This window comes from Podarcis melisellensis (assembly GCF_964234715.1).
Source record: "Podarcis melisellensis genome assembly, chromosome: 3".
In the NCBI taxonomy this organism is placed as follows: Eukaryota; Metazoa; Chordata; class Lepidosauria; order Squamata; family Lacertidae; genus Podarcis; species Podarcis melisellensis.
Window position 1 is genome coordinate 76,491,745 of NC_138530.1, and position 16,297 is coordinate 76,508,041.

General features: G+C 37.1%; 1 protein-coding gene across 2 annotated transcripts in view; it reads right to left on the bottom strand.

The window, feature by feature from the left end:
• Nucleotides 1-16,297, bottom strand: part of FUT9 (fucosyltransferase 9) — a 47,820-nt gene that overhangs the window by 13,300 nt on the left and 18,223 nt on the right. The window lies entirely within an intron of this gene.

The window sequence follows — 16,297 nt, forward strand, 5'->3', positions numbered from 1 at the left end:
TTTATTTCCATAATATTATGTTTTCTGGCAAAAGTCATTATAAAATGCAAAACATTTTGATAGTGCATTATGTTAAAAACAAGGTGAATATGCTTTTGAATATAACCACACAGTTTCCTTTTCCAAAGGAAGAGGAGTTGCCATTATTTCCCTTTATGCTGCAGGCGCCTGAGCCTTATTGAATGCTGCTCCAGAGGCTTCTCAACATAAGGCTGTTGGGTTCTGGTGCTGAAGATGGAGTCTGAAAATTCTTAATGCACTCATGGATGATGAGGTACAGCCTTTCAATCCCAGCCATGCAGTATCAAGTTCCAAGGTCATATTCCACACAGCACATGCCTAGACCCCTAGTGCTGTATCATGTTCTGATATGATCAGCCCCACTTTTTAAATCTTGAAAATATTCTGTATTTCATTCACACAGAGCCCACAGCACATAGCTCCGCACACAGCACTAAGCTATGGTTTTTTTATCATTATATTTGCTTATTTGTTTTAGAATATACTCTACATCTGAATAAAAAAGAGTTTTAAATAATCTTCAATGCATGTACAACAATGAGACCCTTTTATCTTTCCATTGAAATAAGGGTGTACATTAACTGGTCCCATCCTCTGCAACTGAGTATAAATAGTTCTTAAGTGGCACAATTGCAGCCTCATGTAGACCAGTTCAATGTAATATGGAAAGGTAAGTATCTTTACTTAAAGGAGAGCAATAACTGTTCACTTTGCTCATTAAAAAAAAGGTTTAATGAATGTACATCCTTGTGTACTGGAAAAAATATAAGACACCTGAGGATCTAGGAGCATGCAAAGGGAATTCTTAAGACTTTATATACAAAAGTAGTGCGAAACAGGAAAGAAGTGATGCAATCACCACTACTATTGCCGCCGCCACACATGTGTGTGCAGTTTCCAGTGGTTACGAACACACTCTTTCAGTAACAGGCCTGGGCCACTATACATCATTTCGAGTCCTCAGAATCTGGAAATACTATACTTGACTACCTGATTATGCCTTCTACACCAGGAAGATTCATCACACTGCCTCCATGGATATTCAGCGTTACCAATAGTAAACTCCCTCTAGGATGTGCCTAGCAAGAAAGCCAGTCCCTTCCACCCTCACATTCTTCTCTCCTAGACACATACAATTTCACATCTGACATTATGCTCACCACTGGTCCCGATATGCTCCTTCCCTGCTCCAATTTCAAAGCCACGTAAACCATTTGCTTCTCTCACACTCAGCACACACACACACACACACACACACTCTTCCCTAGCCCTTTACAAACTCAAACGTCCTCTGACTTTCTCACCCCGGCAGGCAGGCAAGCCGTGTCCTCCCTCTCCCTGGCTCAGTGTCCCCAGTTATTGACTCTGATCTTCTGCTTGTACCGGTTGGTGAGCACGCTGGTGAGCAAATTGGGCACTGAGCTATGTTCTGATCAAGCAGTTCTCTGATATCAGCATTGCTTTCCAAATCTTAAGGCGGTGCCTTGTATTGCACTCCTTTGAAAGCAGCCACCAATGCATATTTCAGTTTTAAGAAGGGTTTGAAGTGCATCTCATGTACATCCAACTATAGAAGTTACACCATCTGAATTCTCTACCCCCGCCCCAAATGTCTGCTTTGTTGACAGTTATGGGCTCCAAACTAATCTAACCTGTTGTTTTGAAACTGTGACGAGTACATTTGCTACACAGTGGCTTCTGTCCCACTAAAATTAAAGTATCAAAGAAATAGCTCACTGCCCTTTTTACAGAGATGCAATCTGAATTGCAACTACCGGTAATTATCCTTTTATGGGAACATGCAAGTTTTCCTGGCCTTGGTGATGGAGCTATACCTTTTCTTCAAGTCACCAATGCCTCATCCTTCATTATAAACCCACTCAGTTTTCTTCATCTCTCTATTTATTAATACTATTTTGGTTTTCTTGGTGATTTCATTTTAACTATGTAGAGCAGCTCCCCCCCCAAATAGAAATAATTATAAACTGCTAAACATTTAGATAATATCACAGCTGGGTGCAACAATAAAACAAAACGAATAAAATACAGTACTTGAAAAAATAGCAAATGCTATCAGTTAATAGGCTCATCATTCTGAGAAAAACCTCTAAAAATAAATGTGGAGTGCAGGTTGGCATTCACAATCTTGGCGTCTTTCTAATCTCAGTGGGTGGTGTGTTCCACAAGATGGCAGCCAATAAGACATGGAGTGAACCTCTGGTTCAAGTCACACTGTAAGGAAGTCCCCCACTGATGACCATAGTGAGTTATTTGAATTTGCACTTGGCAAATCTGTGATTTTGGATCAAATATGTTTCACACATGCATATTATCTGTATTTTTGATCTTAGTAATTTACGAATAAGAGTTCAAAACATAAAGGTCTTTTTCTAAGGCTGCCTCTTTGCATAAATAGTACATAATCTTCTCTGCAATTTTATGAAAGAGCATAGATAAGTATTGCCCTTCTTCTGAGAGCATTAGTGTCAATGAATTTGGTCCCCTTGGCCAATGTGCTATGCAAATTGTAGCATATTATAATGCTTTCTATGATTAATCCCTCTCACTGTATTCAGAATGTGATGTACAGAATGGAAGTGGGACTGTCAAGAAAATTTTGCAGTATGGAGTACTACAGTTCACTGCTCCAGTTAGTTAGCCAGAATGTTTTTCATCATCTATGAGTCCCCCTTGCCCCCCCATGCAAAAAAATTTTTTTGTACTTCCACAAACCTTTGGGTCCCCCAAAGCAAAATGGTATCTCATGTGGGTGTAGTACCATTTTGGCTACACACGGCAGAACACACATTTAATTTTAGCAGTACTAAAACCCATCAGCTTTGATTTCATGTAATATAGTGATTGTGCTATTGAGAGACTAAAATGACATGTGATGGTCATCTACCAAATTATTACTTATCATTAATCTGCATGTAGCTTTTACTTGAGCAATACATGTTGTTATCGTACTGAGTCATTTGAGAAAGCAAGTAAATTGCACTAAAGCAGCTGATAACACAAAGGAATTGACAAACATCATTTCCTCAGGCTTTATTGTATTTCTAATTCACTTACTTGAAAAGTGCAGCATTGTGCTGCTTCATACAATGTGTGTGTGTGTGTGTGTGTGTGTGTGTGTGTGTAAGAGTTTAAGTGTCCTACCAGTTAGCATATCTTCCTGGTTCAGCTTATGCCAAAGGTAGTAACAGTAACAACAACAACTGCTACTACTTTTTATTCTTCATATTTCACCCATCTGACTGGGTTGCCCCATCCATTCTGGGCAGCTTTAATCAGTATGCCTATACATTCTCCACAGCAGTTCTTTGTTTCTCTGGTTTTTCATAGTAAATTTATGGTTGCATATTCAGTATTGAACTATTGCAACAGCAAGTGTTAGCTTGTATGTGTGAATGAATTTACTAGATCAGTTTACTAGACTCTAGAATTTACTAGACTCACAGAACAAATAGCAGAACTTTCAAAGCCTTTTCCTTTTAGATACAATGTCCATGGATTCAGCTAGTCAATGGATTCAGTTCACATACTCAACTGAGAATTATCAAGCACTGCATAATCAAGAAAGGAGAAATTATGCTGCGTACATGCATTTGTGAATCAGGCTGCCCCTTGCAACTCATTGTGTATTCTCTGTACATATTCTCACACCCTCTTGGTTCGTTGGATGGGCTTGCATTTGAAAAAGGCAGAAGTGCCTGCTGTGGTCTAAAAACAAGCAAACCACAAGCAAAACATTGAGGAAGGGAGGGAGGGAGGAAGGACAGAGACCTTGAAATATCTTTCTGGATTTATCAAGAGTCATGAACTGTGTACATATAGAGTGAACAAGAAAACAAAAAGGTGAAGGAAAGGGAACAATGGCTGATATGAAACTATTGCAAAAATCATTTGTCCAAATGACAACAAAACATAGTGGTAAGATTAGTATCCTTTGTCCCTCAGTCTGAAGCTCAGGGGGGTAGCCATTTTAGAGTGGGCCTTTTCAGTGGTGAATCCCTGGCTATGGAATGCCTAAGGAAGCCTGCCTGGCTCCTGTTTAAGAATTATAAGTTCTGGTTTTAAATCCCTGTGGTATGGTGGGTGGTTTTAATTTACATATTTAATGATATGCGCTAAACATGGTATTTTATTATGCTCATTTTGTATTTGAGTTTTTATGCTGATTGTCTATTAAGCTTATTGTGGTTTTATTATAATATGGTTTTATTCTTATATTTTATTCTTTGATTCTGCATGACAATGAGAAAATGTATTTTATGAGGCATCTCACAAATCTGATTAATAAAAATAAAATGAAATGAAAGCCAGTAGAAGGAGGCATCTAACTAAAAGGGATTCACATCTGTGAAAACCTATGTATGCTTTGGAAAAAAGAAATCCTTTGCATACTTACTTGGATGTTAAGTCCCACTGTATATCTGGGACTGACTTCTGGATAAAGGTGAAGGTGAACAGGTCTGGTTTGCAAATCCAGTTCAAAATAGCCAGAACATTTGCAACAATGCCTAGTTGCTTTTCATCTCTGTCAATAACCACATATTGGCCACAGATATGACAGCTAAGTGGCTGTTCTTTTCTTCAGTTTGTGCTTTTCTGGTCCCTTCCCACTCCTTCTCCTCCTCTCCCGAATATTATGCTGTTGTGTATGGCCCATTCCTCCTTTTAAAAGTGAAAAAAAAATCTTTTCAGACCTCTGCAGTCTATTTTTACACACAATCTAAATTTAGATGGCTTTCCTCTCCCTCTGTTTCTGTCACTGTTTTTCTCCTTCCTACTTCAAACCAGGGTTGATGCATCTTCCCTTTGCACCACTGTGTGTGGGAAGAAAATGTGTTAAAATTTGAAAAGTGCCTTGGAGATAAAAATTCAAGTAAGCACTGCACTGTCTGCCCCTGGCTAAGGATAAAATGGATCTGAAAGAGCACAAGAGATGGGCTGAGGGGTGATGCAGTGTCAAGACAGAGTAGGTCAAGTAAAGAAGCCTGTGTGTCTAGGGTATTAACAATGTGTGCTTAAAGAAAATAAGCTTGATGGGAAATATTGTGGCTTTCCCTACAAATCTTCATTAAGAAGAACCAAGGATGGGAGCTCATTAAAGACATGGCAAGAATACAAGCGAAAGAAAATGGGTCTATAATATAAAATGATAGTCGCTTAAGGGATTACTAATGGGATGTATTATTAAGACATAGAATTACATTCCATATGAGCCCTCATTACAGATGAGATCTTCCAGAGTAGCATTGCTCCATGTCACAGAACCAATTCATGGGCCACTGGAGCAACACAAGAACCATTCTGCCAGGCTGAATCTTACATTGCTCTGTAAAGAAATACCAGATGGCTTGGATAAACAATGTAACCTCTAGTGGGAAAGGGAAAGAAATCCGATTCAATTCACTTTTAAAGGTGGATCAATTGAATTTGCACCCTCCAAAATAATTAACACCTTCTAAAACACAACCATCCTTCAAAATTTGCATGTATCCAAATTTTGAAATGCAGTTTCCCAACCAATGTTTATGAAAGTGCTTATATTAGGTAACACTGTGCATAGAAATGAATACATTGGTGAAAATAACATACAAAATGCAGTCCACTAAGAGAAATTGTTTGCATTCATTCTATTAGATGTATGTATGCATATGAAAGGATAAAGTCTCATGCCACCCCACCTCTCTCTCTGTACCCAGCATCTAGGCCTGATCATGTAATAACTGCTACCGGATTGGGTCCATGCAATGACAATAAGACAGAAATAATGCATGTTATGGATTCATGGAATTGTTGTTTCCAGCTGTGTGGTCCTGTTAGCATAAAACTCCTTTATTGCATTTGAATAAAATTCAGCAAACAAACAGAACAAAACCCAATCCTGTAGCTATCAGCATACTTCAATTTTCACCGAAACATAATTCCTCTCTGCAACAGTCACTTCTGTTGCAAAAGGAACAAAATACTGAATTTATTAAAACTGAAATTAATTGCATATTTTTAAGGGATGGAACTTAGTCTCTTATGACCAAGCTCTAAAGAGCTGTGTAGTTTTGTAATTGCTGCCATAACTTTTGGCTTTTAAGAAATGGTCTGCCAAAGGAATTAATGATAACATGAGGAACTTTATTAAATTAGCTGTATTTCTAGATACTTATTATTAAATGAGTGTTCAGCACTTGAAATAGCATCACAAAATCTTAGTCTCAGGGTGTGTGTGTGTGTGTGTGTGTGCGCGCCCCTATACATAATAAAGACAAATTAATCACTCTGGAATTCATAATATTTCAGCAATTTATAACAGGGTACGGCAATGTCACTTATGAAGTGTCATAAAATTCAGGGAACATTTTTCTTTGAAGATAACATTTTCCTGTATTGGTAAGCTCTTATAATTTCAAGTATCAGGGTAAGTTTTATTTCTAACATTAAATCAAAGACATTGTTACAGTTATTTCCTAGCAGCTATAGTAAACATGGTTGGAATAGATGCTCACTCAGATCCTGAGAAGTTTTGACACAGAATGGCTGTAGAACCATGCAAACATCAAAAAGCAAATAATTTCTGAAATCCAAGCCACTTCATATGTCCATGTTACACTAGATAAAAAGAGACAGAAAGCTGGATTCTTCCCACATCCATTTCTGCGTCTCATGCAACGTATGGGGAAATGTGATTATTATCCCAGCTGCCTACAGCTAATCTCCTAAAGAAGTCAGCATGTCCAAATTTTGCATGGAAGTCAGGAAGGATGTCATATAGGGAAACAACCTTTTCATTCCTCTTATTTGTGGAATGCATGCAAAGTAGATATTTAAAAATATGAATCTTGAAACTACACAGAAAAGTTCAAATGGTCAATTTAATTTTGGCTTCTACTGCAATATACATATTTCCAGCACCCCCAAAGTGATATCATACAACTTTTTGTAAACTGCTTTGAGGTTGTTCCCCACCTCCAGTGATATATAAGTTTATGAAATAAAATAAACAGCACATGTTGAGCAGTTCTCTAGACTTTGTGATCTTTGGGTAGCTTATCCCATTTTTTGTTCCCAAATGAGACTAGTACTTTTTATCCTACATCAAGCTTAAGAAAATTTCAGCTCAACAATGAATAAACAAATAGTACATCAATGGAACACCTATATGGTATTCAGCAGAGAAAGAAACCAATCACCCTGTAAAATTAAATCTAGGTGTAATTTAATGCATTCTATCTATGTCGCTGCTCTCTCCCACCTATTTTTGATGTTTTATTCCAGTGTAGTGAAAAAAAAAGCTCTCAGCACAGCTGATGTTATCTGCTTTTGCTATCTTGAGCGGAACCTATTTTGAAAAGGTTTTTTATTATTATAGATAGCTAGAAACTGCAGTCCAGAGCACATCTAAATAGGTAGACTTCCATTTCATGACGGGGACAGTCATATGTTCACAGATGCCTGAGGATGTCTTGCATAGGACTGCATTGTTTCAAAAGATTCAGCGAAGGACATTCAATTGAAAACAGCCACCACACCATTATTCTTATCTGTGCAAGCTATAGTGTCAATGAGAAGACTATTATCCCTCATGTAGTAGCTGTACATAGGTGTAGAGCTTTCACATGGGGCAGACAGATCCTAATACTGTATAGTTTCCAGAGAGTTTGACAGGGGAACAGCATATGTGAATTGTGAACAGGATAATACCACATGAAATTTTTGAACTTGTCTCTGAAAACACTCCTATTGATTTAAACAAAATTTGCCCAATTGAAATGCCATTGTGCTTCTGTTTAAGTAGTCTGTGAACAGCTGTGAGATATATTTTTAGTAGTAATCATGTTTAACTGCTTGCATAACATAAAACTAATGTACAATTAAATTTATATTTAATTTCAGACTAATTTTAAAGACCATGAATATCCAGTGTTTATGAATGGCAATGGACATGCCAGTATGCCATAATGATGCATCAAAAATTACTATACTGTGCAGTGCAAATTGATGGTTTTTTAAAAAATAAAAATCTAATCAATTTGAGTCCTTTTGAGATGTGGGTATAGGGATGGAAATAAGACAAACAATTATCAGAATGCTTCTTCAGCAAGGTAAGTGATGAAGTCCATTTTCTTGTTTTATGGAATAAGAATAACTGAATAATAATTCTGAATCCTTTTGCTTTCATAAAGTGAAAATCAAAAAATTATAAAATAAAGGTTTGTGTTTAATAACATGGAACACCGAAAGGTCATGTATGTGACTGTTAACGATTTATAGTCATTCTTTGTCTCACTAGAAGCAACTGCAAGTTGTCAGATTTCTATGTCTGATTACCAAACATGCTTCTGAAGACTGAAAATGGAATTTGCTTTCTAGCATGCCACTGCAAGTGAAACATTTGCTAACTTCTCCAGACCACCTAGCAGCAAAATTCACATTGGCAGAGAAACAAGTAATTATTTGTATGGAATTGTCAAATGTAAACTTTTGGTAATCTTTGAGATGCTATTGAAGAATTGCTTTTTGCTAAATCAGCCCTTCCATCCATCTTTCCATTCTGCCCATATCAGGGTTTATTCTAACCTGCAGTGCCTTTTTGTGCACTGTCAAAAATAAAAAATAAAAAATTGCAGTGTGAAATAAGGTTTTTGTGCAGTTGGGCATAAGGATATTAAATAAGGATCTGGGTAGCTTCTAAAAAGAAGAAGAAATAAATGAGAAAATATAAAAAGAAATAGAAAATGTCACCAACTTTGTGCTTGTCCTAGATAGCAAGGAGCACTTTCCAAAAGCAAAGCAGTGTGGTTTAGCGTTCATATGCCTGTGTCCCAGAAGCTACAGTTCTACCCAAGCCTTGAAGCTATGCTTCTTGCTCAACCCTTCAGTAGAACTTAGGCCTTGAACCACAGTTAGTTTTCTCTCTTTCAACAGGCACCTTGGCAAATAACAGGAAAGCCCTCCAACTGTCCTTTCAGCTCTTTGTGCAGGTTTTTTCACCTTCTTCCTCCAGCCTTCCTGCTTTTATTTTGTCAATTGTAACAGCAACTGCAACATAGGACAGGTCTCTGCTATGCAATGCTACAGTTGCCAGGATTCCTGGAGCTTTATTCCTGTTTGAAAGTATTGTTTTTGTCTTTCATCTAACCTGGAAAAGTAATTATTGAAGAAGACTAGTATCAAATAACTAGTCTCCCGGAAAGTTCAGAAGGCCACATCTCAGGGAGACTCTCAGAAAGAGACAAGGCCACTATGCTCAACAGATTGCAAGGCTTTATAAGCCAAACAAGGTAGTCTAAGAAGAATAAGGTCCCCAGATAAACTGAAGGACTAGCATATATATACTGAGGTACTCTATGATACATAGCAATAGAGCTAATAAGAAATAAACTGTTGTTAAATGGAAACTTGTCCTCTCTACAGATTTGCTTCTGCATATCTTTGTGTAAAGGACATTTACACCCTTTATTTGTTTTCACCTATGCATTATTGTAGATGCTTTACTGGGTCAAATTTTGTTTCACACAGAACAACACTGGCTGGACCTCAAAGAATTACATAAATAAGAGCTGCTTACAAGGGTGCTGGGTGAATGTAATGTCTCATCAGCAACCATCAATTGTAAATATATATATATTCCAAGAAAGGAAGAACAATATAAAAAGGAAAAGGCGTTTATTGGTGGCAGACCAAAAAGAAAGAGAAAGAGAGATTTTAAAAGTGCTATCAACTAATTTTTATCTACATTCCCTCTGTTTTCTGCTTAAATTGTCTACAATCCAGGTGCTTAACAACAATTAAAATATTGTAAATATTAAACACACACACGAATAAAGAATAGAAAAATGAAAGGGATAAAATGAATAGAAAAAATGCCTTATCTAAACCCCTACTAGGGAAATTATTGAAAGTTCTTTTTTTAGCCTTTCATTCTATAGGCAAGAATCCTAAGCTCAAGAAGTGTGTCTCTGTTCCAGCCCCTCTCACACCCACAAACCTTACTGAAGTTTCTCCAGGGTCAGCTGGAGTTCTGGAGTCCCAAATTCTATCATATGTTTGATTTTGCTGGCCCTGTGCTGTGATGTTTTTTTCCTGTCTGAAGCAATTTGTGTCCTAAGTTTACATCTTTAGATACACAATGTTGCATCCAACTAAATTTTACTCAGACCTCAATGGACCTAAAATAATCATATTAATTTCAGTGGGTTTACTCTGAGTAGGACTAACAGTAGCTAAAACCCAAATATTTTTGTATTTTGCCTAGGAATCAGATTATACCAGAATTCAGCTAAGTCATGTAGAAGTACCTCTGAGAGGTTAAATTCTATAAATAAAACATGGATGGAATGTCACAATTGATCTAAATATCAGTCTAAAATGTGTTACACACTGTTCCTAAGATAAAGTGACAGTTTGATTAGTGGATTTTGTCAGAAACCTACCTGAAGTATTTTTTTCTTTATCTAAAAATTCTTTAGTTGCTTTTCTAAATACAAAGCATGCCAAACAGCTTACAATTAAATTATGAACAACAATGTAAAATGCATTTTTCTCCATGTTCTTGCTCAGTATTGTAATATCAGCAGAGATCTGCTGCATCAGAACAAAGGTAAGTATCTTGTTACTGTTCATGGAAGGTGTGGATGCCAGGGGTTTTTTTGGGGGGGGGATCCTGCACCATGACTCCTTAATTATGTTACTGTGTGCCCATAGCCTTCATATTTCAGTTCAGGGCCACATTTTATCATGCCCCTTCAGATTAAGAGGCTTTTCATATTGGGTTCCACTGGGCACAGGTGTGGGTGGATATGTCTATCTGCTGCCATTCACTAACCATACATGTGAACTTTCGTCTTCTTTGTGCCTTCATTTACATGAGTCAGGCAGCTTCTCTTAAATTCTAGTTCCTTTTGCAAAGAGACAATTGATCTTATGACTCAACAGAAACCAGATAATTTTTAAAAATATTAGGAAATTTCTATTTTACTGTGTATGTATAAAAGTGTTAATTACCTTAGGAGTTACAATTTATTTCCCCTTGTTCTCTCTTTAAACTTTAAAAATATAATAATTATACATTGTCACAGATGTACCTCTGAGCAGCCTGCTCTGAAAGCATTTAAATGAATTCTTTGCTGGCAAAATCTATTAAGAGGTTCAGCATTCAGTGACATGTCATGAGAAATAAACTGTCTATTTTTATTTTGCTAGAAGGAGCTCAGTATTTTATTTACCAACATTAATATCAAAAACCCTCATGCTTACTTCCACAAAACAAGCTTTTGATCTCCTGCTATGTACCATATGCTCACATGCTCATCCTTTGTTGCAAATTTCCTGCTCAGAATGCTGCCATAAAATTAATCTTATATAAGCAAATACCAAAGCAATGCTTTCATAATGTAGAAGTCAAATATTGTGCCTAAGAAGTTAAATCAAGATCACTTGATTACTGCTGAACCCTTGATAGCGCTCTGCCGAATGTGTCAAATATCAACTCAAGATGTAATTATTTGAGGTGGAAACACTGGCTGATAATGGAAATCCTGTCTGTGCTGATTGATCTTTGATAGCTCATTCACCCATGCAAGTCATCACTTTATGCGATAGGCAGTGAATGATGAACATACACATGGTAACCATACTCTACAGCTCATTGAACTCCACACCATTTGGGAAGGGTAAATAAAAGTGGCAGGTTGTCACAAGGTTACCATTGCTGGACTGGATTTTTTTTCTTTTTCAAAACATAGCTTCTTGAAACATTTTATTTCCACTCCAGATGCAATGGCTACATTGAATAACCCTGTTCAATAACCCGTTCTGCAGAAAAGTCAGAGAATAACAGAGAATAAAATTATTCTACAGAGAATAACCCTGTTCAATAACCAGTTCTGCTGAAATGTCATTTTGAGAGGAAGAAGGGGATGATACATACTTCGTACTAGCCAAGTGGGATTCTTGGAAGGCTAGTTGCCACAGCTGCCACTCCCTTCATATCTTCCCTCCTCTACTTTTGTGGAAGCAACTGGTGGACAAGCAGCACCTCACAGGGAAAGTATAACCCAAGGGCAGCCAGTTGTTGACTCCTTTTGTATATATATTATGAAATACTACACTGAAGGCTTGGACACCATGAATGCAATGCCCATCCTAAACTGTTGACATGAAGCTCCAGTCTTCAATCAAGTATAAACACAGTCGGTCTGGAAATTGGCTGGCATAGTGACAAGACAGGAATGGGTGCATCAGTGCCACCCCAATCAGTAGACAAAGGATAAGGCAAATAGGGAGAGGGAAGCAACAGCCCTATACTTTGGAAGCTCCACAGCTTGCAGAAGCCAACATCTGGAAATTTCACCACCCTGGAGCAGGAAAGCTAAAGAAAAGAAATAAGTATCCTGGACTCTGGGGAAAGAAGCCAGGCAGAGACTGTGATTCACAGAACTCTTCAGATCTATGAAGGGGTGGGAGAGAATAAGACAGAAACTAAACTTAGGGACTGTATAATAACTAATTAAATGAGATGGCCAAACAATAGCACTTCAAGTTTAAGATCTTGATAAGAAGAGCTTAGGGCCTCCATTAGGGATAACAGCCTCACCACGTCTTCTCTTTTTAATTTTTTATGCATTTTTCTGCTTGCAGAATAACTCCTAGTAACTCCCGAGTGGTTTCCCCTTTCTGATTTATTTTCTTTTAAACTTTTTTGCCACTGATAACCACAGCAATGTTAGCAACAGAAGCAGAGGGTTCATTCTGCTGGAGCAGGAAGTTAAGATTTCAAATAATTTCTATAGCTCACTTTTTCACACATACTAAAGGCAAAATATTATCCTGATGTTGCATGCTATGAAGCTTTAAAATGCCATCCCTCCGTACGCAAGAGGGGGATGGATTTATTCTGTTCTGGTTGAAGTCAGGCTGGAGATACATGACTATGGAACATAAGAGCATTAATTCCCTGCCACATGGGGCATACTGGCCAATCAGGTAGGCAGCAGTGATTAGCTATTTAACCCTCTTTAGACCTTCTGGTGTGGTTGGAGCCAACTAGTGCCTCCTTGCCTTGTTTTGCATCATGCAGGTTATGATATGCATGGATCAGAGATGGGTTTGCCCATTAATAGGGCTATCCTACATTACGGTTTCACTTTTAGTCTGCTAGCTCTTTGGTTTTGCTCACTGCTTGTTGCAGACCTTTGTAATATATCAGAGTTACCTTTAGTCCAAAATAATGTTTTGTGTCTATCACCTAAAGCTATTTCTGTCAAATACTGCAAAATGGACTGCCATTGTAATTTGAAGCATATGTTGTGTTTATTGTATTATGGTTTATTTTTTGTAAGCTGCTTTGAATTTAATCTAAATTTAATTTAAATTTAATCTAAAAAGAAAAGCAAGGTATAAAATTTTAAATTATTAGATGGTGGAAATGTTTTAAAATAAGGGTATACCACTGTGAACGCAGACAAAATATTATAGTGTGTATTTAAAATATTTAGTTTTTTTACATTCACTGTAAATTATTATTTCTAATTATAAAGCCCAAACACTATGTAATTACAAAATGTAATTAAGGACTATCTCACTGTCTACATTACAGCCTCCTTAATCAAACTAAGGAAAATGAAAATTGTGTTATTCAGTAAATTAAATTTCACTGTTTTCTTTGGAACTTATCTCTTGTCTGTCCATTATAGTATCAGCTGCTGTTCAGTATATATGTAAAGTTTTGAGATGTGTTCTATCTAAAGAAATGAAAGGCAGTTCAATCACATCATATTTGATCAAAGTGCAGCTGACAGACATCATGGCCCTCAGCCAAACAATTGCTTACTATGTCTGCTGTTGCTTACTATTCTTACAGAGAGCAATCTACCAAGGATTCTTCAGAAGGCAGGGGATGCCAAGAAAAAACGCAACTGGAGGACGGAACACATTGGAAGCAGAACCACAAAGTGAACAGCGCTGAATTTTAAATGTCAATTGACTGCAATTTTGCCAAATGAATGCGTAGTGTGATGATACTACGTAATACTGGCAGCCACAGCAAATGGCATTGATTACAATGTTCCAGAATTTTACAGTGGAATAGAACTGTGCATCATTTATCCTGGAATGAGATGAAAGGTCCATTCTGAAGATGAGTACTGTGTAACTCACATCTATTTCAGATGAATTAACTTTCTCAGTTACTCTATACAACCTACAATGTTTGATGTTGTTTGTGTGAGCAATTGTGGAATGTCAGTGTCTGCTTTAAAAGACCATTGGATATAACATTGTAAATTAGCATAATATTTCCATCTCTGACCTTTTAATATGATATTTAATTCCCAATTAAGAAAGGAAGGACATTCTTAAAACAGTTGTTGGCACACCTGGGTGTTAAATGCAGGCAATGACAACCACCAATGATAATGACTTGGCTGGCATTGTAAGGCTCCAATCATGAACATTTACTTGTTAAGTAGGGTTTATTTATTACATTTATTATCACTCACTTCTGAACAAAGATGTGTAGAATTGGATTCTCACCTGGTTGTGGACTATTACAGTTGTGTACACAATGGAAAATAGTAGAGAAAGAACCAATTTCTGTGAAAAACAACTGACTTGTTGCCTGAATACAATGCTCTCAGAACTGCACCCTAAACACGTCTATAAGTTAGCAGGTTTGCTGGGATAGTAGTCATCAGGTTAAGACGCATGCTACCTTTACAAGAAAAACAATATGCCAGATTGGCATAGGCAGAGGATAATTTGAAAATATAGCACCCTATTTTAGGTTCTTCCAGAAATATTCATTTAAAATATATTTTAAAAAGGAGAAATACAGATTACTCTATTAGTAAATACAAGTTACTACTGGTTTTTCGACATTTACTGCTGCAGTATTTTGTAAGCCAAGCAAATGGCTATGGTCTTCCCAAATAAAATAAAAAAACTCTCAGATGTCTGACTAACATCAATTATTACTCTAATAGACATGATCTTTTCCTTTCAAGGCACTTCCCAAATATTGATGATTAGTTAATCAGGAGGGGTTAAAGCAACAGCTCTGAATTGACGGATGACTTCCTGGTGAGGTTTGAGATGCTGGTGACATTTTCCCTCCTTCACAGTTGAGAAACTGATATAGATGATCTGTCCTTAGAAACTTGTGGAATCTCACTGATGATTTGTTAATTATTCTATATGTTTTATCCTGTATTTGTGATGTTCTATTACAATCTATCATGTTATTGTTATTTATTGTTTGTAAGCTGCTTTGGGATTCATTTGAATGAAAAGTGGCAGAGAAATATAATAAAACAAAATATGCCCATGCCCATGCGATCCATAAAAATGACTCTGGGTGGGGTGGGGTAGGGAGAAACCTTAGAACAGCACATGGCAGGAGGGGGATTGTTCTGTTTGACAAGCTGATATGCTGCAGAAGACAGAACTTTTGTAATAGCATGATGTTGAATGCCTTGGTTTTTGCCTCTTGAACTCTGTTTAGTATCTCCTTTCTATCTTGGCCCATCAAGCCTTTCCTCCTAAGTTTTACCCCCATCCTCCAATAAGTTCATTTATTTTATTTAAATGCAAACTTCTACCCCACTATTCTAATGCATGCACTTCATTCAGGGTGGTTTACAAGTATAATTAAAACCATAACTTCTAATGAAATAGCAATATACAAAGCAAGCACTGAGTTCAGTAGATACAAATAAGAATAAACAGATTCTTCTGACTCTGTCCTCTGAATTGGTGTGTCCTGGCTCTGGTCTGACATAACCATAATTTGACAGTTCCATTATAGTTAGGTGAATAAGGAGCATTTGCATGTTCTAAACAGAAGTGACAGTTTCAACCTGCCTAGGACATAGGGAAATAATTAGCAGTCATTTTCTGATGGACTTAGATGCGTAATAAGAGCAAGTCTTAGTGGCTACTGATTTAACAAAAGCAAGGTACGAAGAAAAATGGATTCAAAATACCACTGTGGGAAACTACATGTCCTAATTTGATGAAATGCAAAAGGCATCTTGCACAATTTTTTGATCTCAGGAAAATGACACTCCAGCCAAATTAACTGAAGGTAACTAGAAGCATAAGCCTTTTGCAAATGTTCTGTTCATGTCAGCTGTACGTGTGGTATGCAGGCCATTGGAGTATATGAATTACAGGCCACTGTGCGGGCAGTCATTAAACACATGGAGGTTTCTGTGTTGCAAAATGGATCTTCAGACTCTGCAAACTAGATGTGCAGAGCAAATTAACATGAATC